Below are 26,053 nucleotides of genomic sequence, written 5' to 3'. Positions count from 1 at the left end.
CAAAATAATTATATTCAAAAATGACATAACTCATTATTATGTATGATTAATATTTGCTAATCAAATATTTTTAAATTGATTTGGATTCATATCAACTTCATTTCAATGACATGATGACATGCAAAAACATTTCACTGTATCCTTGTCCCTACTGTTTGATGTATAGTCACACAGATTGGGTCTTTACGCATTGTAAACTTACAACTGCTTCATCTGTTGCAGTTTAAGTCACACGGGAGCAGCAAAGCAAAGCAAACAAGAATGCGCTAGGATCGCTCTCCTGTTTACCTGCATGGCTGTTTACCTTGCTCTTCGTTCCTGTGTGAGCTTGAGTCACTGTGTTTCAACTTGGAGGACTTTTACTGGTATTTATTTTATTTATCTATTTGTGAGAAGGGAGAGGGAAAGAAAGGCGTGTAGTACAGGTGTGCCAGGACCTCTTGCCACTGCAAATGAACTCAAGATGCATGTCCCATTTTATGCACCGGGTCTTCTGCGGGTACTGGAGAATCAAACACAAGCCAGCAGGCTTTGCGCTCAGGCATCTTTAACTGCTGAGGCATCTCCTCAGCCCTTACCCGTTGGAATTTCTCACAAGACAGGTCTGTTAGCAACAAATTCTCAGTCTCTGCGTGTTTTCCCTTTGTTTCCTCTCAGCATCTGGAATGTGTTATCCTGCTCCTTGTGGGAGCCACACCGGCTGATGCTGTACCAGTTCTCACTGAGCATCCTCAGTATATACAAGTAACTCTTCTCTTGCTGCTTTCTAGATTCTTCTTCTTTTGGCCATGGTACTATGCTGTGTCTAACTGTACATTCTTGAATATTTTCTTTTTTAAAGATTTTTTTGTTTGTTTTGATTTTCGAGGTGGGGTCTTGCTCTAGCCCAGGCTGACCTGGAATTCACTATGTAGTCTCAGGGTGGCCCCAAACTCATGACAATCCTCTTACCTCTGCCTCTCTCCCCTGAGTGCTGGGATTAAAGGCGTGAGCCACCATGCCCAGACTTACTTTCTTTTTAAGAAATATTTTAGGGGCTGGAGAGATGGCTTAGCGATTAAAGCATTTGCCTGTGAAGCCTAAGGACCTAGGTTCCATTCCTCAGTACCCACATAAGCCAGATATACGTGGTGGCACATCTGGAGTTTGTTTGCAGTGGCTGAAGGCCCTAGCACACCCATTCTTGATCTCTCACTCTGTGTACTTGCAGATAAATAAAATATTTATTTATTTGAGAGAAGAGAGAGAAAATGGGCATGTCAGGGCTTCAGCCACTGCAAATGAACTCCAAATGCATGTGCCACTTTGTGCATCTGGATTTACATGGGTACTGGGGAATCAAACCAGGATCACTAGACTTTGCAGGCAAGTGCCTTAACCACTGGAGTCATCTCTCCAGCCAATTCTTGAATATTTTTCACATGCAATTTGCTTTTGCATATATAGATTAAAGCTTTTTTTGCAAAAGTATTTTTATTCATTTATTTGCAAGAAGAGAGAAAAGAGAGAAACAGAGACAGAGACAAGGGGTGCACCAGGGCCTCTAGCCACTACAAATGAACTCCAGACATATGCACCCCTTTGTGCATCTGGCTTTACATGGGTGCTGGAGAATTGGACCTGGGTCATTTGGCTTTGCAGCAAGCACCTTAACCCCTGAGCCATCTTTTCAGCCCTGAAACTTTTTTAAAAATCAAGTTTGGGATGTTTTAGGGCACTATTTCTTAAAATATGTTTCCTGCCTCCTTCTTCTCCTTCTAGTATTCCTGTTGTACATGTGGGTGTGGCTGATGATGTCCTGGCTCCAATAGGTCTCAGGCTCCATACATTTCCTTCTCTTCTCCTTCTCCTTCTGTGTTGTTTTATGAAGTAGGGTCTCACTCTAGCCAAGGTTGAGCTGGAATTAGACTCATGCTGGCCTCGAACTCATAGCAATCCTCCCACCTCAGCCTCCAAGGTGCTGGGATTAAATGTGTACACCACCATGCCTGGCTTGCCATTCATTCTTTTCATGATTTCTCTTTCTCTTCCTCAGAATGACTTATCTTGAAGTTCACTGATCCTTTATTTCCTTTAGTCTGCCAGTTCAAATTTGCTGTTAAGATAGTTTAGTGAATTCTCCATTGCAGTTATCATACATTGCAACTCTATGTTTATGTATATAAACATACATATAAATTTATGCACATATATAGAAATATATATAATCTCCATTTTTAGGGATTTTCGACTTAGTGAGACATTTAATTCATATTATCATTTAATTCCTTGGATGTGCTTTTTCTTGGTTCTTTAAACATTTTATAATAATTTAAAGTTTTTGCCTAATAAGCTCAACATTTGGACTTCCCCAGGGACAATTTCTCCTGATCCCTTTTCTGCCTGTATATGAATCATACTTTCTGTTTCTTTGCATGTTTCATAACTTCTTGTTGAAAACTAAGGTTGTGTGTGTGTGTGTGTGTGTGTGTGTGTGCGCGTGTGTGCATGTGTGCCGGTGTAGGCCAGAGGACAGTCTCGGATATCAGTCCCCTCAGGAGCACTGCCCTCCTTTGTTTGAGACAGGGCCTTGGTCTTGCATCAGTGGCTTGGAACCCACTGATTCAGCTGGACTAGCTAGCCAGTGAGTCACAGAGATCCCCCTTCTCCCCACAGCACTAGGATTACACATGTGTGTCACCATGCCTGGCATTTTCACATCCATGTCTGGGGATCAGACTCGGGTCCTCATGTTTGCAAGGCCAGCATTTACCAACTGAGCCATCTCCCCAGCCCTGAAAACTAAACATTTTAAATAAATAACATGGCATCTCTGAACATCATATTCCTCCCTTCCCAAGCTTGTTGGCGTTGGTGATGCTGTTCGTTTGATCTCTTCCTAGCTAATTTTATTAAGTCTATACCCTTTCTCGTGTGAACCATGAAGGTCTCTGCTTAACCTTGTGATTATTTAAGGATTCAACAGATATTCCTTTTACTTTTCATATTTTATTTTATCTATTTTTTGAGACATTGTCTTATATTGCCTAGGCTGGCCTTGAACTCAATTCCTGATCCTCCTCCCTCTACCTCCCAAGTGCTGAGATTAGAGATTATATATGCCACCATCCCAGGCTTCAATAGTTATTTCCTTAAGTGTTCTTGCCCAATAGTGGTAAGTTTCCCACCCTTGCTAAAGGGCTCCAAGTGAGGGCGGGGCATACTTTCAGATCTTGGGCAGTTGACAGCTCTGCCCGAGCCTTCAATTCCTACTGGCGCAGAGCCCCCAGATCAGCCGGAAGTGAAATGTTAGGTCCTCCCCAGATCTTTCCTGGCCATAGGCACAGCCCGGGGCATTTGTGTGGTCTTCTGAGGCCCCAGGTATATATCCTAAAGCCTCTTACGAATATTGGTCCCCAGATCTAAGACTTCAGAAAGCCCTTTCTTTGTCTACAGATATCACCACCTCAGGTAACTGGGATGTGGTTGGTTTCAGCAAACAGTCTGCAGGTAGAGTGTCCCCCAAACAGTGATAAGTCCTGAGGACCAAGCAAGCCCTGCCAAACAGGCAGAACACAACAACTCGCTGGGTTTGAAGGAAGTTCCAAATCTTTCTTCACTTGGCTGCTTGGCTACGGGTTTTTCACAGCTACAGTGCTCATGGGCCTGACGGGGCTTAAGGCTACTGCGGAGCTGGGGGTGGAGGAGAGGGACTGCAGACAAGCTAAAGCACCCCAGAGCTTGTTCTGACTGAGAACAAACTGCTTTTCTTGAATAAGCAGCCTTTGGATTGGTGGAAGCCTTTGATGAGTGCCCAGAGTTCTTGACCATGCCACCCTATTCTGCCTGCTTTCACAGAGGAGGAGACCCTGAAGGCTCCCCGCTCTGCCACCCTGAGAGCTCTTCTATGGTAGACAGCAAGGCACTCACCAGGGACCAGCCTGGCCCCGTCTTCCTTGCATGAGGATCTTGATGGAAACTGTATGGAAAAGCGTGCTGGCAAGAAGACACTTAAGAGATCCTTGCTGGGGAGAAGTGGAGGCTGCCAGCGTGAGGGAGTTCCATGTAGCATGGCTTGGAGAAGTGGATCAGCCAGGGGAATCCTAACATCCTATTTTATTATTTTATTTTATTTTATTTACTGACAATTTCACAATTATGTAATGTATTTTAATCATAATCCTTTCCCATAATTCATTTTCTTTTCCCTCCCTTCCCACTGAATTCCTTCTTGTTCCTGCGTGGTGGGTGTGCATGGGTATGTGTGTGTGGGGGGGGTGTCCCCAAGTTTAATTAGGGTTGCTTCCATGAGTGTGAGTGGGAAGTTTATTTACCAGAGCATGTGCAACTTACCAATGACTACACCACTGAAGAAAAAATCTCCCCCTCACCCACAAATTATTAACTGTCGAGAACGCCACGGGAGAGACGAGGGGCCTCATGCCTTCCTCCATCATCCATGAGGCATGTTGATGAACCCAGTAATGCGCAGGTAAAAGCAGCGAGAGGCAGTTTGAAAAACTAAATTCTTTGTCCTGCTCCAAGCCATCACGCGGGGGTTGAAGCAGGGCCCTGACTCTGTCAGACAAGCTGATCCACAGGGAAGCCGCCCAGGTGGGATCTAGGTAGAGCCAGTGCCCAAGGTTTCTCTCTAACCTCCTGGCAGCCCAAGACACCTGTGTGAGAGCAGACATCCAAGATCCCTGATGGAAGGGAGTAAGGCCTGGAGAGGGGCAGCGAGAGCTGGCACGGGATGCTGACGTGTGCCTTGGCCTAGGCTAGGCGCAGCTGCGGGGCACGCGGAGCGCTGCCTGGACGGGTCCTTCAGAAGCAGCGCTTGCGCTCCGCCCCAGCAGCCCCTGCCCTCTCCAGAGACCCCCCACACACACACACATTGTGTTCCTGCCGAGCCTGGTGGAAAGGAGGAAGAGGGGTGAAGTGGCTGCTTTCTTCTTCATTCCTTTTTCTCCCAAGCAATTCTCTGAACAAGCTTTTGTAAGTCCCAGATGTTCCCTCCTTTGTTCAGATTTAATCCTCCCTATTTAGCCCCCCTTGGGTACCTGTTTATTATGTTCCATTTCTCACTGGGAGCCGGGGCTCGGCGGATCGGATCGGCCACGACTGATCCGATCAGTACTCAGGCAAACACAATCGGGCTCGGGCCTTGTCATCCAGCGCCCCGTGTGAAAGGGCCAGAGGAGAAGAAAGAAGCCAGCTCCACCAAGAACAGCAGACGCAAAGAGGTTTTAAAATAAACACGAAAGCCTCACAGGCCCCGTTCAGAGGTGCTTGCAAAAGCCCTTCAGCAGAGACACAATGGAGCCTGGCGCACCCACCCTCACAGGCCCATTCCTTACAGTCGAGAGTGAGCGTGTGGCCTTGGAGTGTGACTACTACCTTGAAGAGGGGACGGTGCCCATGCCAGGGCTATGAGGACAATGACTGAGGCTCTCCTGTTTAAGAATCCTATACCGGTTAAGAGACTGTAGCCTTGGACTCCTGGTAGTGTCCCTGAAGTGTGAGAGGTGATGCTCCCAGTTTTGGCAAGGGGGACACAGGAAAGTTTAGGGCAGGGCACTTTGGACCCTCTCCACCCTCAAGCTGTGCAGTCCCCCTACTGCACATTCAATGCTGCAAATACAAGTCAAATGCCACAGCCACAGAAAGGAAGGAAATCCAAAGAAGAAAGATCTCCTTCCTCGTTTCCCGTGCTGGGCAGATCTGTGAATTCTAACCAGGCTGTCTACCACATCTTTACTTTGGACCTCTGAGGTCACTTCTGGACCTGGAACTATCAGAACCTGTTAGTCTTTGGGTAAAGGCTAGGCAGGTGTGAGGATAGACAGAGTTTTTGTTTTTATATATTATTTATTTATTTATTTAAGAGAGAGAGAGAGAGAATGGGCACACCGGGGCCTCCAGCCACTGCAAATGAACTCCAGACGCATGTGCCACCTTGTGCATCTGGCTAACGTGGGTCCTGGGGAATTGAAACTTGGTCCTTTGGTTTTGTAGGCAAGTGCCTTTACCACTAAGCCATCTCTCCCACCCTGTTTTGAAAGAATCTCACAAGCAGGCCGAAGAGATGGTTCAGGGGTTAAGGCACTTGCCTGCCAAGTCTATTGACCTGGGACCAATTCCCTGGCACCCACATAAAGCCAGATGCACAAGGGGGCACATGCATCTGGAGTTCATTTGCAGTGGCTGGAGGCCCTGGTACACCTATTCTCTCTGTCTCCTCCTGTCCCCCCACCCCCCACACACACACTGCTTGTATAGACATAAATAAATAAATAAATATTTTTTCAAAGCATCTCACAAGCCACAGATGGGGGCAAAGCCGTGAAGTCAAGCCCCAGAACCCATCTCCACAAGGAGCTATGAGGGGCTCCTTTAACGCACATGCCTTTTCCCGCCCCCCCTCGGGTCTCCTGCTTGGCCTGAGACAGGAGTGAGATGAGGTTTCCAACAACTCAGAGCCGGCCAGGAAGGGTGGCGGTTCTGTGACTCACTGTGCAAAGCTCCCTTGAGCCTCAGAGCACAGCCTTCCCTGTTACAGGGAAGAGGTGGCCAAGCTATGAGGGGCTATCCCCAGTGCCCCCAGTAACACAGCCAAGCGTCGGCACTTCCAATTTCGGACCCTGTTCATTTGGGTGCAAAGTTCAACTGACTCAGGACTCTGCAACATAGCTCCAGCGCCCACTGCTATGGGAGCTGCTCATTCCACCACCCAGGATCGATGCCTGTGGCGGCCCCACTGCCGGCGAGGAGGGGGTAACAGGGACCCTGCGGCATCCCCATGCTTCCCTGCGGTCACCACAAATGGCTCGTTTTATAGCCGCCGTGGCTGCAGAGGCAGCTCCAGGCGCCTCTGCCTTACAGGATTGACATCAATCCTCATTCAAATCAAACTCTTTTTGAAACATGCTTCAGTGGAGTGGAATTTTCTGCTAAATAAGGTGTTATTAACCCAGCTCCCGGCTCCTTGGGCCCAGGCTGAGCTCAGCAGTGCAACAGCCGCTCCACGCTGATGGACCCACTTAAATGCCGATTAATAGGCATTGCAATGGTGGCCTGGGCAGGCCCTGTGACCCCTGGGCTCCTCGGGCCACAGCTCCAGGAAGCTCGGGCTCATCTTGGACTCTCATTGCAGCCCTAGCCCAAGGAGTGATCGGATACTCCGAGGTCTGGGGACGAGGAAGGGTGGAGGGGATAGAAGGTGCGGAGACTTTTTTTTTTCTTACTTTGTAGCTCTCGTCTTACCAAGCACCAGCTTCCTGAGCTTCTCAGGGTGGGAAGCCGCCTAACAATTCCAATGCAGAAGGGACAACAGCTCTGCCTTCCACCATCATTCCAAGTCCACATGTGGGAGTCGGAGAGGCTCCTGCTGCACCCACCCATGGGTGCCGTGAGCAGATACCCAGACCGCAGGGTAGAGCAGTATCCCAACAAAATGTTGTTGGAGCTCTCGTGCCCTCAACACATGCTCTGATGCCCCCAGTGCAATCATTTCAGCCAAATACAAGCTCAGATTGCAGAATTCTCAGAGCTGAAGCTTTCACAGCTGAAAGAACCCTAGAGAGTCACCGGTCCAAGCTCATTTTACAGCTGAGGAAACTCAGGACCAGAGGGAAAGGGTTATGCCCAAGGTCATCCAGCCAGTCAGCAGCAACGCCAAGGCTCATGCTCAGATCTCCCAACTCCTCCTGAGCAACATTTCCCCTATTATTCTGTTTCTCTCCCTTTCCAACAATATACAAGAGCATCAATAGCCAGTGAGTAAATAATCACATCTGTATGATTTCCCCAGCTACAGATCGCAATGGATATGCATTTAAGTGATATGTTATTAAATAAGATCAGAGAATATAAAAACAGATTTCCTAACTATGATAAATAGAACCCCAGTGCACATATATTTATCTCTTCTAGACAGGTGCTCACGGGGCATTGGCCAAGCATCAGGCACCAGGCATCCCGCTGGGAGTGGGTTCCACAGGAGGGAGTCCATGGGAGGGAGATGGTCGGTCCCTAGCCTTGCCAATGGGACAGAAACAGAGCAATCACATGAGCATGTGTGTCAGCATGCATGTGCATGCACACACACACACGCACACACACACACACACACACACACACACACGCACACGGTCCCATGCAAATAAGTTCTACAAAGGAAAAGAACCCACGGCCGGTGAACCCACGGCTGCTTTATCACCGAAGGATCTCGGGAGGAGTGTTAGCTGCTTTTCTCACCGTTGCTGAGATCAACTACCTGACAGAAGCAGAAACTCAAGGGAAGGAAGTTTTCTTCTGGCTTCAGTCTGAGAGGACACAGCCCGTCCTGCAGGGGAGGCACGGCGGCAAGTCATCCATGGGTGGCAGGAGTGGACAGCTGGGAGTCCACCTCCTCACATCCTTTTCAATTTCTTTTTAAGCCGCTACATCTGACTTTATTTATTTATTTGCAAGCAGAGAGAGAGACAGACAGAGAGAGAATGGGCGAGCCAGGGCCTCTAGCCACTGCCAAAAAACCCCGGATGCATGTGCCCCTTGTGCATCTGGCTTACATGGGAATTGAACCTGGATCCTTGGGCTACATGGGCAAACGCCTTAACCGTTAAGCCATCTCTCCAGCCCACTTCCTCACATCTTGAACGGAACAGGAAGCAGAGAGCAGCCAGGAGGTAGGGCCAGACTCTAAAACCTCACGGCCCGCCCTCAGTGACTTGCTCCAGTGATGTTCTATTTCCTGAAGATTCCACAGCCTCCGAATACAGCGCCACCAGCTGGGGACCAAGGGTTCAAACACGTGAACCCCTGGGGGCATTTCCCACTCAGCAGGAGGCCTCTCTGAGGGGCGCCATTTAGGCTGAGCTCTGATGGTAGAGCAAAGACCCGCCTTGCAGGAGGAGCAGAAGAAGGCAGGAGGAGGGAGGAGGGAAGAGGAGGGAGGAGGGGAGAGGAAGGAGGAGGGAAGAGGAGGGAGGAGGGAAGAGGAGGGGAGAGGAAGGAGGAGGGAAGAGGAGGGAGGAGGGAAGAGGAGGGAAGAGGGAAGAGGAAGGAGGGGAGAGGAAGGAGGGAAGAGGAAGGAGGGGAGAGGAAGGAGGGAAGAGGAGGGAGCCAAGCAGGAGGGAGCCAGCTTGGATTTCCTATCATGGACAATGGAGTGAAAATATTTTAAAATTAATAGCAACCTATTATTTTAGAGCCAAGAAAGCGATTGCATTTTCTCACCTAATTGCCCTGCTCCTCAGAAACGGGACCATCGATCAGATCAGTCTTTTCATAGTGCTTGTCCGCAGTTCCATGCCATCTGCTCCATGGGCGCCTGAGAAAGAGGTGTGGGGACGTTGTTTGAGGCCCTTCACTATCCACAGTGAGCAAGCTCCGTCTCTTTGCCGCTGTGGGGCTTCCCATGTGAGCCTCGGTTTCCTGGCTGGGATAACTGAGGCCAGAAAAAGCAGGACCTCAGAGGGTGGTTGTGAGATGGAACTGAAATCGCAAGGGAGGAAGCTGGCACAACGTTGGACACGCTGCGACGATACACACTGGCCATCGTGGTGGTGCGGACGGAGCCGCATTCACACAGGTTAAGCCGCCTGGTTCGGTCAGTGCCCGCTGCAGTCGAGTAGAGGCAGAGCCTGCTCTTGCTGTGTGATTCTCTCATAGCCCCTAATTTCACCTTTGTCCTCACTAGTTAAACCTCATTCCACTGTCTTTGTTTCGGTCATTTGAGACGAAGTCCGCGTCCTGCACGCATGGAATCGTGTGGTCACATTCTCTGCACTCAAGGTCCCGTGAGCAGCCACGGGAGCTACGCCCGTCCGTCTAGATCCATGTGATATTCTTTAGATCCAGGGCCCCCTCCAAGGCCTCGGGCTTGGGTGCCTTTGAGATGTAGGTGACCCTGCCTCGCCTCTGCCACCTTGGCCAGCATGTCATTTCCAGAATTGGCCCTTACTTCTCCAGTCGCTGATGGCCCCAGGCCACTCCCTAAAGAACATCTTAGCTGTAGCCTCGCAGCCTCATCCTGTACCGGGGCCTCTTTTCATGTTGTTGGAATCAGAGCCGGGCGCAGAGCCTCCATGGCCCGGCTTCCACCTTGGTGCTGGCCCAGATGCATTCTCACCTGTGCTTTTTTTCAACCAGTATCTCAGCCGGAGCTTTTCAAAGAAGGTATTCCTGCCCGATGTAGTGGCCCACGCCTATAGTGCCAACACTCAGGAGACAAAGGTAGGAGGATTGTGGGTTCAAGTCCAACCTGGGCTAAAATAACAATACCCCCCCCCCAACAAAAAAAGGAGAAAGAGGGGGGAAGAGGACAATAAGTTGAAGAGGAATTCCAAATGACTGCCTTGAGTCCCTTCTCTTCCCTGGGGTTCTGGAACATGCTAATTGAACAGAGGAACCTGGGAAGAGTACTGCCTGAGTTCTGCCTCTTTTCCTCAGGTCCCTCTGGGGTGGAGGCCTGGCTGGCTTTTTCTCCCTCCCTTCCTCCCTGCCTCCCTCACTCACTCACTCATTTGCTCCCTACACCCCTCTTCCCTCTCACCCTTACTCCATGTGTTTCTGGCTCCAAGAAGCTCGCAGTGAGGGGAAGAGGCGGCCAGTGCTCTAAGGTGCAGTGGAGTAGGCCTAGGGACATGGAGTTTCTAGGGAGCCAGGAGGCTCACAGATCCTGCAGGGGCCAGTGACTTGGACTCAAATGGGCACAGAGGGATGGCAATGAATGGATGACTCCAGGAAGGCCAATGAGGAGCCATTTGCAGGATCTCAGAATGTGCCCACCATGGAGGGTGATGTAAGGGACAGATCATGGTGGCTCTTAGGCTCTGAGCTGGATGTGTGGGTAGATGGATGAAACAGAGGTCGTCCCCTGAGGACAGGAAGACAGAAAAATGGTTGGACGTGGGGAGAAGCTCTGGGTGGGCACTGATGACGGGTGTGGTTTTCAAATGCCTGTGGGCTGTCTTCTTGGGCATGCCCAGTAGGTGGAGGGCATCCCAGTTAGAAACTTGGGAGTCGAGATCTCACTGTGAAGGCCAAAGGGGAGACTGGGAATACTGAGCACAGAAAAAGACGACACTGGCACATCTGGAATGAGGTGTGGCCAGAGACATGAGAGGAAGAGCAGAGAGGCGTGGTGGCTGGAAGCTGGGGCAGAGAAGAGCATCAAGGAGGGAGTGGTCAATGTGGAAAGAGAGGTCACTTCAGCGAGCCTTATAGGCTGGGTTTGAATCCCACTTCTCCCTCAGTAGACACATTAGCTTGGACAAGGCAGGGGCTTCTGAGCCTTGCTTCCCACTATAAAGGACACATGGCAGCGCCAACCTCCTCAGGAGGTTACCCTCGCAGAGCTCAGTAGATAGAGCCAGCCCTGTGCTGTGAATTCCCGCAGGGAATGCAGGAGCACGCACGGAATGACCCTGCCTGAGGGACGCTGTCTAGCCAAGATTGGCCAGAACTCAAAGAGGAAGTAACACCACTCACTGGATTTCTAGGGAACCGGTGGCACAACAGAGGCTCAGAGAGAGGCCACTAGAGTCTTAAGGGGGGAAAAAAACCCAATGGAAAAAAAAACAATGTCATTACCAGGGGTTGCCTTGGAGGAGCTATAGGGCATGGAAGCGTGCTACAGCTCCAGAGAGAAGCTGGCGGACGCAGGCCTTGAAAGCTATATGGAGGAACCGCTCTAAAGAGGGAGCACCCTGAATGAAGGCCACGGGGGAGCGTCTCACCTCCATAGGCTGGGAGCTTCCTGCTGCTGTCCGGTGCCAAGCTCAAGGGTAAATGGCCCCACGGCTGGAGAGCAGCCCCAGCTCCCAGCACTGCACCGTGCGTCACAGACGCTGGGACGTGATCATTAGGTGATTATATTTTTAAGGCCCAAATTGCTTTATTTGTTTCCCTGCCAGCTTTCATGAGGCCATCAGTCATTCCCCGCACAGATAACATTTCTTATGTACATTGACAGAATAAATTACATGGTCCTCATCCGGCAAATCAACATTACAGGGGAACATTATCTTTTGCAAAGCGCTGCCTGGGCACATCATAAATCCTAACCAGGTTTATTACATCTGTCTTGTCATAGATTCATTTTATAGAGAAGTGGGGTTTTTTCCAGATTAATAATCACATTAATAGATGAGATTCTTTTTAAAAGGATTGATTTCTCGGAGAAACCAAAGGAAGAATCGCTTGGCTGCAGGGCACTGCCCACGGATGGCTGCTGCTGCAAGGCTGTCCTTGTCATCTTGACAATGTCCTCCAGGACTGGGACCAACTGGGAACTTTAAAAAAAATGTATATATATTTTTTACTTATTTATAGGAGAGAGGGAGAACATGGGTGCACCAGAGCTCCTGCAAACCAAATTCCAGATGTATGCACCACTTTGAGCATCTGGGATCGTGGAAGGTACTGGGGAATCAAACCCCAGGCCATCAAGGCTTTGCAAGTGCCTCCAACTGCTGAGCCATCTCCCCAGCCCCAACCAGGGACTTCTGACCCACTGGGCTAGCCAATGAGTCCTTCCTCACCTCAGGTTTCACAGCTCCCTCCAAAGGACAAACCCAGGAACTTCCAAGATGTTGTCAAAAGTATATGGTTCTATTAAACCAACCAAAATAACTATTTAATGAGTAATGAGCGTCTATGTTAATGGAAACCCAACAGGGGAGAGTGTTAACCTGTCTGGAATGAGGAGAGCAATCCAGGGCAGGCCTTTGACAACCAGGCATGCCCTCTCTGTCTCAGCGGGGAGGGAGACACTGGCATAGGTGGCTTGCTAACCCTGGGACCTCTTTCTACTCTTTGTACTAAGTGACATGCTGGTTTAGACCGGGTTAGAAAACCACAGCCCACAGGCTATGCCCAGCCATCGCCTGGTTTAGTGAATAAGGTTGGAGCACAGCATTGGCCAATCTTACAGCAGAGCCTAGTGCCTGCAACAGAGACCCTATGGCTTGCAGAGCCTGAGATGTTTACATCCCCAGGCCTCTACAGGAAATGTTTGCCAGCCCCTGGCCCAGATAAACTCCTATGTGAACAAGTTTTGGGCCAAGCTGAGGGATCATGGTCAAGTGTAGATCTTAACACCAATTCCAGCCCACTGTGCCAAATCCTTTCCTGGCTCCTCCTGATTTAGTTCTTCCAGGGCCTCCTTAACAAGGTTCTATTCTAGATCGGAGGAAGTGGAGGCTGCCAACGCTACCCTGGAGGCAGCAGCTAGGAGGGATCTCAGGTCCTGTCTGATACCAGCTTCTTCTTACCTCCAGGTACACTGCCTGAGCACCATGGAAATGCTGATCGGGGGGGCTGGAGACATGGCTCAGTGGGTAAGACTCTTAACTGCAAAGTCTAACGACCCAGGTTTGACTCCCCAGGACCCACATAAAGCCAGATGCACAAAATGGCACATGTATCTGTTATGCCCAGTTCTCAGCACCCCAGTGACCACCAAGGAGAGCCAAACATGTATGCAAAGGCAAGGAGCTTTATTTAGGGCTTAAGCCCCGTCTCTTGACTTCACCAACGCAGTGGATCTGTACAAGAGCCCCGAGTAGTGGGAGGGTAGGGTTTTCATAGGGATTTGAACATAGAAGTAGAGGATGGTTACATGATCGGCTGTTTTAAATAGTAACTGTACTTGTATTCTCCTGATTGGCTTAGGATATTGGCGGGCAGGGGCTGTGGGAATGCCAGGTAGATTAGGTAACCTTTATTGTGATTGGCTATGTGGGTTTGAGGAACTTAAGCAACACTTTAAGCAATTTATCTTATGATCATAGGAATGCATGGCATAAGCAGTTTATGTTTTTTTCAGTAACTGTTAAACCCTTACTTAAACCTTGCCGGGAAACTGAAACTTAGACCTACTGGTGACTCTGAAGCCTGTTATGGCGTCCCTCTGGTTCATGAGTCCTTCATATCTGGAGTTTGTTTGCAATAGCTAGAGGCCCTAGTGTGCCCATTCTCTCTCTCTCTCTCTCTCTCTCCTTGCCCTCTCTCTCTCTTGCAAATAAATAAAAAAATATTTAGAAGAAAAGAAATGCTGATCAGTGAGGCAAGGGAAACATCGTAGGGGGGCCTTCCAGTTTGGCACACAGGATACTGACCGGTGGAAAGGGGGCGGAGCTCCCAGCAGGGATGGGCCCCCACACATCACCCGGATGGGCCTAGTGAGAGAACAAGCCACAGCCCATTGCCCTGCCCCATGGTGAGAACTATCTCACTTAAACCTTGCAGCCAAACACTAAAGTGGGTGCCACTGTAGGTCCTGGCTCTACAGACGGGAGCATGAAGCCCAGGGAGACAGGGAGGTGCTGGCCCTTAGTTACATGGCTCAGATTTTCCAATCATGTTCACGGTGAGTTCTTTTTCCCGTACCAGGCTTTCCGCCCTGGGCAAGAGAGAGAGGAAGTGCTGGCGAGATGCTTTAAGGGTCAGATCATTTCAGGCATGGGGCAGGGACATCTGAGTGGCAAAACCAAGAGGAAGGCAAGGCTCAGAGACTGGGAGGGGAGGGGAAATCTCAGTTGCCATCCTGCGCCCATCCAGGGTCATCTCTTGGCCCCTTCTCTGGTCCACTGGGCATCCTGTCTGAACCAGGCCACCTTCAGAGCCAGAGACAGCTGAGGACCTGGCCCCGCCCACATGGCCCTCCTAGCCCCTGTCCGCAGGCCCTGGTCCGCACCTTCCCTGGGTGGTCTCATGGGACACACACACATTTAAAAAGTCACAACCTCCCTCTCTACTTCGCTGCTTGATTTTTCTCTGGATCACTGATGTCATTCGCTCATCTGCTCTCTTGTCTGCAAGCTCTGCATAGGCAGGATTGTTGTCTGGTTCATTCATTGCCATATCTGCAGTGCCCAGAATAGTTCCTGGCACATAGTAGGCACCGAATGTGTAATTACTATATAAAGACTTAACTAGGTTAAGCGGGAGATGGCTTAGCGGTTAGAGACTTTGACTCTGAAGCTAACTAGGTGAAGGGCTTTGGACAACATCCACACTTACCTTGGACACCGTTTCCTCGTATGAGAAAGGAGGGCAGTCGTGGTGCTTTCCTCACTCGGTCAAGTTGGGAGGCTCCGAAGACATGCAGGGCTGCTGTGACGACAGGGGTGTGCCTGGCCGAGTCAGCCCAGAACCTGGCGCACCCACAGCTGGGCTCCAGACCCACCTGTGCTGGCACCACAAACCCAAGACCAAGGCTGCGTCTGTCAGTGAGAAACTCACATCCTAACAGTTGTTCTCAAGAACATTCCTCTGGGGCTGGAGAGATGGCTTAGCAGTTAAGGCACTAGCCTGCAAAGCCAAAGGACCTTAGCTCAATTCCGCAGGACCCACGTAAGCCAGATGCACAAGGTGGAGCATGCGACTGGAGTTCATTTGCAGTGGCTGAAGGCCCTGGCGTGCCCATTCTCTCCCTCTCTTTCTCTCTCTCTCAAATAAATAAATAAATAAGAATAAAAAAATACAAAAATTTAAAAAACATTCCTCTGTCTCCTTGTCACTGGGTTTGTCTGTCTATAAAATTGGCTCTGAGCAAACCAACATCATAGCACTGATGTAGGACAACTGAAAAGAGGTAAGGTACAAAAAGTTGCTTGGTATAGCTTGGGAAGTATGGGTGATGTTGAGATTAAGGACGAGGCTCCCAGAGGCCCCCTGGGATGGAGGTGCTGGCTGGGAGCTGGACTCCTGAGCAGATGCAGCCTGAGCAGGTGAACGTGCAAGTTTCAATCCCTGTCTCCCAGCTCCCCCTTTTCAGCATGAAAATCTGTCCTAGCACCTCTCATTACCCACTTCATCAGCCTCAAACCGTCAGCTAATTGCGCTCCCCGGCAGCCCCTCCCTCCTGCCTCTTCACTGAGCTCAACAGCACACAGCTGCCTCCGTGTGTGGGGCTCCACTAGGGAGTTCTAAACGAAATGTAGTAAGTGATACTCCAGCTACCTTCCTCGGGACTCCTTTTTTCCCATGGACCTCCTGCTTGTCTCAGCATCCCCTCCCCGCCCCCAGAAGAACGCCCCCACAGAGCACGGGGCAGGGGGGCGACAGGGGCTGTGTGGAGGTACCACTGTGAGATTGGGTAGCAACCCAGCTCTCAGACTGTCCACTTCCTATCTCTTGTCTGACCCTGGAGTAAGGGAATCTCCGGAGGTGAATAAGAGCTGCACCTCATCTTTCTGCCAGCGGTCATTTACAAAATCTCAGGGTACCCTGGAGCCAGCTTAGAGAGCCGAGGTCTGGCTGGAGGAAGGAGACAGAGCAGAGCTTGAAGTACCTGGGATGTGTGGCGGAGGTTACAGGAAGGTTGGAAGATGCAGGGAGCCCCGTAGTCTGTCACTGAATGAGACTGTGTCCCTTCTTAGAGGACAGTGCCTGGCCTATAAGCCACCATATTGGAAACCAAACTATGCTGGGTTAGGGTGAAGCTGGAGGAGTCAGGAACTCTTATAAACACCAGCATTCAGTAGAGACTCCCAGAAGGGCACCCTATAAAATCCCAAATCCATCCACAGCAAGACCAAGCTGATCCACCAGTAAACTACTGGCATACCAGAAGACAGATGCACACCTCTAAAAGAACAGACCAAAAATCAAGATCTCAATACAAGTGCCACAATGTCCAACATGGAATTTTGAAAGGCTTTTTTAAAAATGCAAAGTGTGGTGATACATGTCTGAAATCCCAGCACCTAGAAGGCTGAGGAAGGAGGATCATGAGTTTGAAACCAGCCTGGGTCACACAGCAGGCTCCTGTCTCAGTAAATAAAATAAAAATGCAAAAAATAAATGCAGAACAATATGCAATAATTTATAACCAAGAGAACACATTACCAGTAGTAATCAACCTAGAGATGAAACAGAGGTTAGAATTGGCAATAAAGGATTTTTAAAGTATCCCTTATAAATATGCTTAAGGATTTCAAGGAGAATATATATGTAATGGTTGAACTAATAGGAAACATGAAAGAAATGGAAAGTATAAAAAGAATCAGAAGTTATCAAAGGAAAATACAGGTTGAGCTTGGTGGCACATGCCTTTAATCCCAGCATTTGGGAGGTTGAGGTAGGAGAGCTGCTGTGAGCTCAAGGTTATCCAGAGACTACAGAATGAATTTCAGGCCATCCTGGGCTAGACCAAGACCCTATATCAAAAGATAAATAAATAAAAAGAATTTGGGGTGTAAAGCCTGCTCTTGTCTGGCTAAATGCATATATTATGCTCACCAAACTGCTCTGTAAGCACTTGTCTTAATGTTCATATTTATATATTAACACTACTCTCACTTTTGGTTAGAGAAGCTTCTCTTTTCAGATGGCAATGACCATTGGGATGACCCAAAAGGCAACATAGTACTGAGAAGAAGTGATGGAGGTGTGTCCAGCACTGAGACATCTCTATCACACCCTCCATGGCTCAGGGTCCATTGCGGAAGAGGTGGCAGAAAGAATGTAAGAACCAAAGGAATGTTAGAACTGCTTACAATGCAATCTTCCAGACATAAAATGGTCTGGGTATCCATGCCTGGTACAAATGCCTGGTACCACCTACACAAGACCCTCATCATAGGAGGAAAGGATGATGACATCAAAATAAAATACAGACTAATTAAGGGGGTAATATGGTGGAGAGAGGATTTGTGAAGGGAAAAATGGGGGAGGGGAGGGAATTACCATGGTTGATTATCTATAATTATGGAAGTTGTCAATAAAAAAGTTTTTTTCAAAGAAGAAACAATATCTAGAATGAAAAAACTCACTAAGCTTCACAGAATGAAAACAAAACAGAAAAGTTCAATGAGTTGAAAAGCAGAGCCTTTGCAATCAAGACAACTGAAGAACTCTGAGGGAGAAAGAACAAGACCTCAGTGGCCTATGAGACAGTATCAAAGATCGTAGCCCATGGGGCTGGGGAGATGGCTCAGCAGTTTAAGGAGCTTGCTTGCAAAGTCTACCAGCCTGGGGTTCAATTCCCAAGTCACAAAAAGTGGCACAAGTGTTTGGTGTTCATTTATAACATTGAGGCCCTGATACACCCATACACACAAATACATAAACAAATAAGTAAAAATTTTTAAGGGGCTGGAGATATGGCTTAGTAGCTAAGGAGGCACTTGCCTATGAAACCTAAGGACCCAGGTTCAATTCCCCAGAACCCTGTAAGGCAGATGTATGTGGTGGGACATGTATCTAGAGTTCATTTGCAGTGGCTAGAGGACCTGGTGTACCCATTCTCTCTCTCTAATAAATAACATATTTTTAAAAATTTAAGATAGGGCTGGAGAGATGGCTTAGTGGTTAAGCGCTTGCCTGTAAAGCCTAAGGACCCCGGTTCGAGGCTCGGTTCCCCAGGTCCCACGTTAGCCAGATGCACAAGGGGGCGCACGCGTCTGGAGTTCGTTTGCAGAGGCTGGAAGCCCTGGCGCGCCCATTCTTTCTCTCCCTCTATCTGTCTTTCTCTCTGTGTCTGTCGCTCTCAAATAAATAAATTAAAAAAAAATTTAAGATAGTATAAAAGGAGTTGAAGCACTTCAAAAGAGAAATTAGGGGAGGTTTTTTTTTTTTTTTTTTAACTAATGATTAGCAAAAGAATAAAAAGTCAAACCACAGACTGGGACACAATATTTGCAAAAGATGATATTCAGTTGACAAATCATCAAGAAATGATGCTCAAAAACATACATAATTATGTAATTAAAATTAAAATGGGATGCTCATGAGAATGGCCAATGTGAGATCACTGACATCTTAAGTTTCTTTAGTTGGTCAATATGCAATGTATCAATGTACCAAAATATCACATTGCACCATGTAAAGATACACAATCATGCCGGGCATGGTGGCGCATGCCTTTAATCCCAGCACTCAGGAGGTAGAGGTGGAAGGATCACTGTGAGTCTGAGGCCACTCTGAGACTACACAGTGAATTCCAGGTCAGCCTGGGCTAGGGTGAGACCCTAACCTCAAAAAGAACAAAGAAAAGACATACAATCATTACCTATAAGTGAGCACATCATCTTAAGGTATGGCCAAGGGACTGCGGAGATGGCTCAGTGGTCAAGAACATTTGCCGCTCAAGCATGAACACTTGGGAGGACCTGAGACCATCCAAATTCAACTCCCCAGAACCCATGCAAAAATCCGAATATGGCCACATGTCTGTAATCCCAGCCTATGTGGACTGGCAGCCAGAGAACCACCAGGACTCACTGACCAAAGAAATAGCAGCACCATGCTGAGTGGGAGAAAGAGACCCTGCCTCAAGGAAGCACACAGATGAGCAAAGAGAAGGGCTCTCCAAGTTCTCCTCTGGCCTCTGTGCACACACACACACATATGGTACGCATGCATCTACACACACATGTGTACATGCCACACATAATGCATCATACCATAATACTCTACATACACACATCCAAAAACAAGCACGGCCAAAATCCAGAAGCTTCAGGCCACCAAGGTCATTTGGTGGGAGTTGGAAGACCAGCATGCCAAAAGAAACATAGACCATGGAATTCAGATGGAAGCAAGGGCTATGCGGTGCCCCCTCCTCAAAAAAACGGCTATAGTCTGCCTATGTCTTGAGAACTTGAACACAGTTGAACTTAAAAATAATGGGCTAGGGTTGGAGAGGTGGCTTAGTGGGTAAAGCGCTTGCCTGTGAAGCCTAATAACTCATGTTGGAATCTCCAGGTCCCACATAGTTAGATGCAGTGATGTAGGCATGCAATGTTGCACATGCACCACAAGGGGGCACACATGTCCGCCCATTCTCAATCTCACTCAAAAATAAAAAAAGTAAAGGACTAATGTATTTTGTGGAGGAAATTTCAAGACAAAGTAACATTGAATCTGTGGCATGGCTTCAGTTGACTGCTCTTATACAAATCGGCAATGAGACAGACAAAAAGATGTTTTTAAAAAGTGAGGTTTGGCAAGGAAAGAGCTTGTGAGCAAATTTAAAATTCTGGAAAAGGAGCCTAGAGCTGACAAAACAGCTATAATTCTCAGAGACCAGAAACACTAAAGAGATGCCTGCTGCTCTCTACTGGGGCAGTAGGAACCCCACCCATGTAAAGCTGTGGCTTGTGAACATGCAAAGTCTTTTGAAAGGGGAGGGACTGAAGGGGAAATGCCCCAGAGGGGATTCCCAACCCCAAAACAGCTGAGGAGGAAAGTGCTTCCCTAGCAACCAAGGTGTGCAGAGGCCACTACAGCTAAGGTCTGAGGGGCCAGAGCTGGCAGCAGAGCTTGACAACATCATCCACGTGCTCCTGGTGGTACAGACGTGCCAGACAAATTCAAGATGGGGGAAGTCACAGCATCTTGCAGAATGCTGCTGAGGCTATGGGATTTCCTGTGAGGGACCCTGTGTGAAGTGATGAAGGTGAACCCTAAATTGCCATGGAGAGCCCAGGATGCTGAAGATACCAGGATGATGGGGGAAAATCTACAGACACAGAGTGGATCCCACCCAAGAAAGATGCTCTCATGTCACAGGCATCCCTTCCAGGTTTTGTTCTTACTTGGGTCCAGTCTTCCCCTGCTGTACTCCATTACACTCTATTACAATGGCCTGTATACTCTGTGCCATCGTATGTTGGAAGTATGTTATTTGTTGTATTTTTTTTTTTTTGGTGTCTTTAAAAAAAACTTTTTACAGGGATTCCTGATTAAAAGAACACCTTAGTTCTCAGAAGAAACCTTGGAAGAACGTTGAGACTGTGAAGGGCTGTGGGGGGATTCTGAAGTTAGTCTGAATGCATTTTGTGTCACAAGACGCCTGTAAGCCGGTGAGATCCAGGGATGGAATTCTGTGGCTTGAATCCAATATATCTCCCATAGCTTGTGTTTTTGAACAGTTGGTCCCCAAGCTGGTGGTGCTATTTGGGAAAGTTATGGAACCATTAGTGGGGGTGAAGCTTTGTTGAAGTAAGTAAGGTGGACCTTGAAACTTTATAAACAAGCCTCGCTGCCTTTTCACCCTCTGCTTCCTGCAATGTGACAAGCTGGCTTCCCACTCCCACCACCACACCTTCCATTCCCTGATGGAATATGTCTCCCTGGAGCTAGCAGATAACTCAAACCCTTTCCTTCCTTAGCTGGCTTCTGGTCAAGTCTTTTGTTCCCAGCAGTGAAACTTAAACAAATGTATATTGCAGTTCCTAAAACAACCTCTTAAAAAGAGATGCATATTTAATAAAAAAAAAAAGCGAATGAGATAAAACTAGAATATATAAAATTATTATTAAGAAAGGCAGGGCTGGAGAGATGGCTTAGCAGTTAATTGCTTGCCTGTGAAGCCTAAGGACCCCGGTTCAAGGCTCAATTCCCCAGGACCCACGTTAACCAGACGCACAAGGGGGCGCACGCGTCTGGAGTTCGTTTGCAGTGGCTGGAGGCCCTGGCGCGCCCATTCTCTCTTTCTATCTGCCTCTTTCTCGCTCTGTCGCTCTCAATTAAATAAAAGTACCAAAAAAAAAAAATTTAAAAAAAAAAAAGAAAGGCAGAAGTAGGGCTGGAGAGATGGCTTAGCATTGAAGGCACTTGCATAGGAAACCTAATGACCCATGCTCAACTCCCCAGGTCCCATGTAAGCTAGACGCACAAGGTGACACAAGCACACGCCTGCACACAAGGTTGCACACGTGTCTGGAGTTCGATTGCAATGGCTGGAGGCTGTGGCACACCAATTCTCTCTCTCATAAAAAAAAAATGCAGAAGTAGGGAAGACAATTTAAAAATTAAAAAAGGAGAAATAGGTATTACATAGCAAAGTAGTACTTTTCCAATCAATAAATCAATGATTACACTCAACATAAACAAAGCAATCATTGCAATGAAAAGGCAGAAATTGTCTCACTATGAAAGAGTAACACAACTAAGTCTTTTTTATAAAAAGTTTTGTTAGAATGTAGAAAGGTTAAAAGTAAGCAGTTGAGAAAAGGATGTACCATGAGAGTCAAAGAAAGGCAAAGTATAAAAAAATAAATTTTGTACACAGACAACTGCTTGAGCTGTGCAGAGGTTTCATGCAGTAAAAGTTAATTAATCTAGAAGAGAGAACAATACTGTGTATTTATCTGATTCAAAGTTCCAATAGATGAAACCGAAAAATGACAGAACAAAACCTGCGTGTTTTTCACTCTATGTAAATTAGATCTCAATAAAGATTCAAAGGCTGAGGTGACACCTCAATTGGTAAAGTGCCTTGCAAGCAAGAGGACCCACACTCAATTCCCAGCACCCACATAAAAAAAAAAAGAGCTGACAGCCGGGTGTGGTGGTGCATGCCTTTAATCCCAGCACTTGGGAGGCAGAGGTAGGAGGATTACCATGAGTTCAAAGCCACCCTGAGACTACATTGTGAATTCTAGGTCAGTCTGGGCTAGAGTGAGACCTTACCTCAAAAAAACAAAAAACAAAAAAGAGCTAGCTGGCATAGTGGCACATGCTTATAATTTTCAGCACCAGGGAGGCGGAGACAAGAGCATCCCAGGAGCTCATTAACCAGCCAGTCTAGCCCAATTAGCAAGCTCCAGGCCAATAAGAAACTCTGTCTCAAAAGAGGACAGTCCCTGAGAAATGACATTGGAGGTTGTCCTCTAATCTCCACATGCATGTGCATACACACACAAGCAAACACACATGCATAAAAAACCAAAAGTATGGAGCTAGAGAGATGGTTTTGCCTAAGAACTCATGTACAAATCTCCAGGTCCCACGTAGCCAGATGCACAGCGATGCAAGCATGCAATGTTGCACATATGCCACCAAAGGTCCAGGTGCACCCATTTCCTCTCTCTCTCTCTAAAAAAGTGTAATAATAATTTAATAAAGACACTAAAAGTATGTATTTTTGTGGTGAAGGAAGTCTTTCTGGCACAGGAAAGTTCTGGAGCTCAAGGTCAATGCCTCACCACAGCCAAGAAGTCTTGATCACGTCCCAGAGGCTTAGGACAGAGTCTCAGTTCCTCCTGCCTGAAGCTAGAATGGTGCCCTGGCAGCCAGGGCAGAGTAGAGATAATAGTCATAGGAAAGAGACAAGTTCAGTGGTCCCCTTTAATTGTGGTTTCACTATCCCCAATTTCCATTGCCCACAGTCTGAAAATATTAACTGGAAAATTCCAGAAATAATCACTTCATGGGCTGGAGAGATGGCTTAGCGCTTAAGCACTTGCCTGTGAAGCCTAAGGACCCCAGTTCGAGGCTCGGTTCCCCAGGTCCCACGTTAGCCAGATGCACAAGGGGGCGCACGCGTCTAGAGTTCGTTTGCAGAGGCTGGAAGCCCTGGCGCACCCATTCTCTCTCTCTCCCTCTATCTGTCTTTCTCTCTGTCTGTCACTCTCAAATAAATAAATAAATAAAAATTTAAAAAAAAAAAAAGAAAGAATCACTTCATGAGTTTTTAATTGCCCACCATTGTAAGTACCGTGATGAAATTTCACACTGTCTGGCTCCATCCCCCCCAACATGTGAGTCACCCTTCTGCCCATGTTGCCCACGCGGCAGCCTGTTAGTAACCCCCACGGCTATCAGAGCAGCATCACAGGACCTGGGTTCAAGCGAACCGTGGGTAGCAGGCTGACAGGAGCCTGCACAGCTCAGTGCACTGTCTCTTCTCATGTAGACACTGCATCATCTCACACTTTCACCACAGGAAGGGTGAGTACAGTACTACAAAGGTGTTTTGAGAGAGAGAGACCACATTTACAGAAATTTTATTACAGTATATTATGACAGTTCTATTTTATGACTAATGGTTGTTGAGCATTTTTTTGGATGTGTATGTGTATGTATGTGTTCATATGTGTGGAGGCCAGAGTAGATGTCGAATATCTTCCTCAGTTGCTCTCCACCTTATTATTTATTTGTTTGTTTGTTTGCAAGCAGGGAGAGAGGGAGAGAAAATGGGCACCCCCGGGTCTTTTGCCACTGCAAATGAACTCCAGACACATGTGCCACTTTGTGCATCTGGTTATACATGGGTGCTGGGGAATCGAACCCAGGCCATTAGGCTTTGCAAGCAAGCACCTTAGATACTAAGCAACCTCTTCAGCCCTCCACCTTATTTATCAAGACAGGATTTCTCAGTGTACACAGAATTTACCTAGTCCACTAGACTAGCTAGCCATAAAGCCCTAGAGATCCTCTGCCTCCCCAGCACTGGGCTTACAGGAGCACATCACCAGGCCTGGCATTTTTATGTGGGTTCTAGAGATGCAAACTTGGATATTCATGCTCGTGTGGCAAGCATTTCACCCATCGAACCATCTTCCCTGTCCTGTAGCTAAGCCTTTATTGCTGCTAATTTGAAAGTTAAACTTTATCATAGGTATATGTAAATAGAAAAATGCATGGTATACATGGGTTCACTGTTGCCTACAGTTTCGGATGTCCACTGGAAGTCGTGGAATGAACCTCTGTAAATAAGGGGGGACTGCTGCTGTCATAACTGTGAAGGATGAGAGGGGAGCACGGTGTAACTGCCACTGCAGATTAGCACATAATGCCCAAAGGAGCGGAAAGGCGATCTGATTTCCTGTCTCCGTTCCACACTGGGTCTGTCAATCCCACGTGGGCAAGGACATGTCTGCCCTTCTGACCATCTTTGCCTAAGCCCTGGACACAGTAGCTGACGTGTAGCAAGGCTCAACCATCCGTCACTGGAAACGTGTATGACAAAATGACTAAAGGGGGAAAGGAAGGAGGGACAGGAACAAAAGGGAAAGAGAGCTAGGTAAAGACAAAACCTCCATTTTACCTTGCTGGGCTGTAGGAATGTCATGGAGACCGTGAGGTCAGAGTTGCAACCCCGCGTGGTCCTGCTTGCATTCCCAGTTTCCTAATATGTCTCCCCATTCCTATTTCTGCCCCACCTCCCGAGCTCGGGTCTCTCAGCCAGGCACAGCAGCTGGGCCTCAGGAACCCTGATGACCACAGGGTCTCAGTCTACATCCTGTGCTTCTTCCCCCCAGGACATCTCATCTCAGGACTTCAGAGTGTCCAGCACTAAATCAGACCTTTGTCTGTGGAGTACAATCTCAGCTCCCCGCGGAAGGAATCAACAGTCACGGATCGAAGACTCTTGCCTTAATTTGCCCCCCCCCACCCCATCTCCACAATGGGCCATTTTGCAGACAATAGCCGTCATCACTGCCTTTGTGCAGGCCCAGGCATCCTGAAATTGAGCCTTCAATCTCCTCTCAGACATGCACAGGAAATGGAAAATCCATGTGGGTTCCCGCTGGCACATTGGCTCTTGATTCCAAAGCACACAGGAGACCTGCTTCTTGGCCAGATGGCCTGGCACAGTCCGGGCAGGCGGAGATGCCCGTCCTGTGGTCAATCCTCTGAGGTGGGATTAACCTCTTCCCAGGGGCTGGCAGCACTGTGACCCCTCTCTCTTCTGTCACCTGCCTACTTGTTACAGGGCAGGGCAGAGTGCTGTAAACTAGGTCATCCCTGAGAAATCTGAGAGCCTGAGTCCTAGAGACCCATTTTACAAGGGCCCCCCAAGCTCCCCAGCAGAAGAAAAGATTCAGAGAACCAACTGTCCTAGAGAGAAGAGGGAAGCAGATGCCCCTCCCAGGAAGAGTCCTGGAAGGGCACAAGGTCATCCAGAGATTAAACGCCCGCCCTTCCATCCCCTAAAATAAGGCCTGTGGGCCCTTCTGAGTCATGCAGCCAAGAAAGTCATTTCTGCCCAAAATTCCGCCTGATCCCAGAGGGGCTCCCCACCTGTGTTCAACATAGCATATGATATATTGTGACAGCGATCAAATGACAATAAATGCTGCTGAGGGTGTGGAGAAACAGGAACCCTTCTCCATTGTTGATGGGAATGTAAACTGTTGCAGCCATTGCGGAAATCGGTATGGAGGTTCCTGAGCTAGACAAAAATAGGTTTGCCATACGACCCAGCTGTACCTCTCCTTGGCGTATTCTATGAGGACTGTACCTGTTACTGTAGGGATAGTTCCTCGTCCAGGTTTGTTGCTGCTGTAGTCACAATAGCTCCGACATGAAACCAGCCTAGATGCCCATTAAC

Source organism: Jaculus jaculus, chromosome 5 (genome assembly GCF_020740685.1).
Source record: "Jaculus jaculus isolate mJacJac1 chromosome 5, mJacJac1.mat.Y.cur, whole genome shotgun sequence".
NCBI lineage: Eukaryota > Metazoa > Chordata > Mammalia > Rodentia > Dipodidae > Jaculus > Jaculus jaculus.
The sequence above is the reverse complement of the archived record's forward strand: the minus strand, read 5'-3'. Positions refer to the sequence as shown.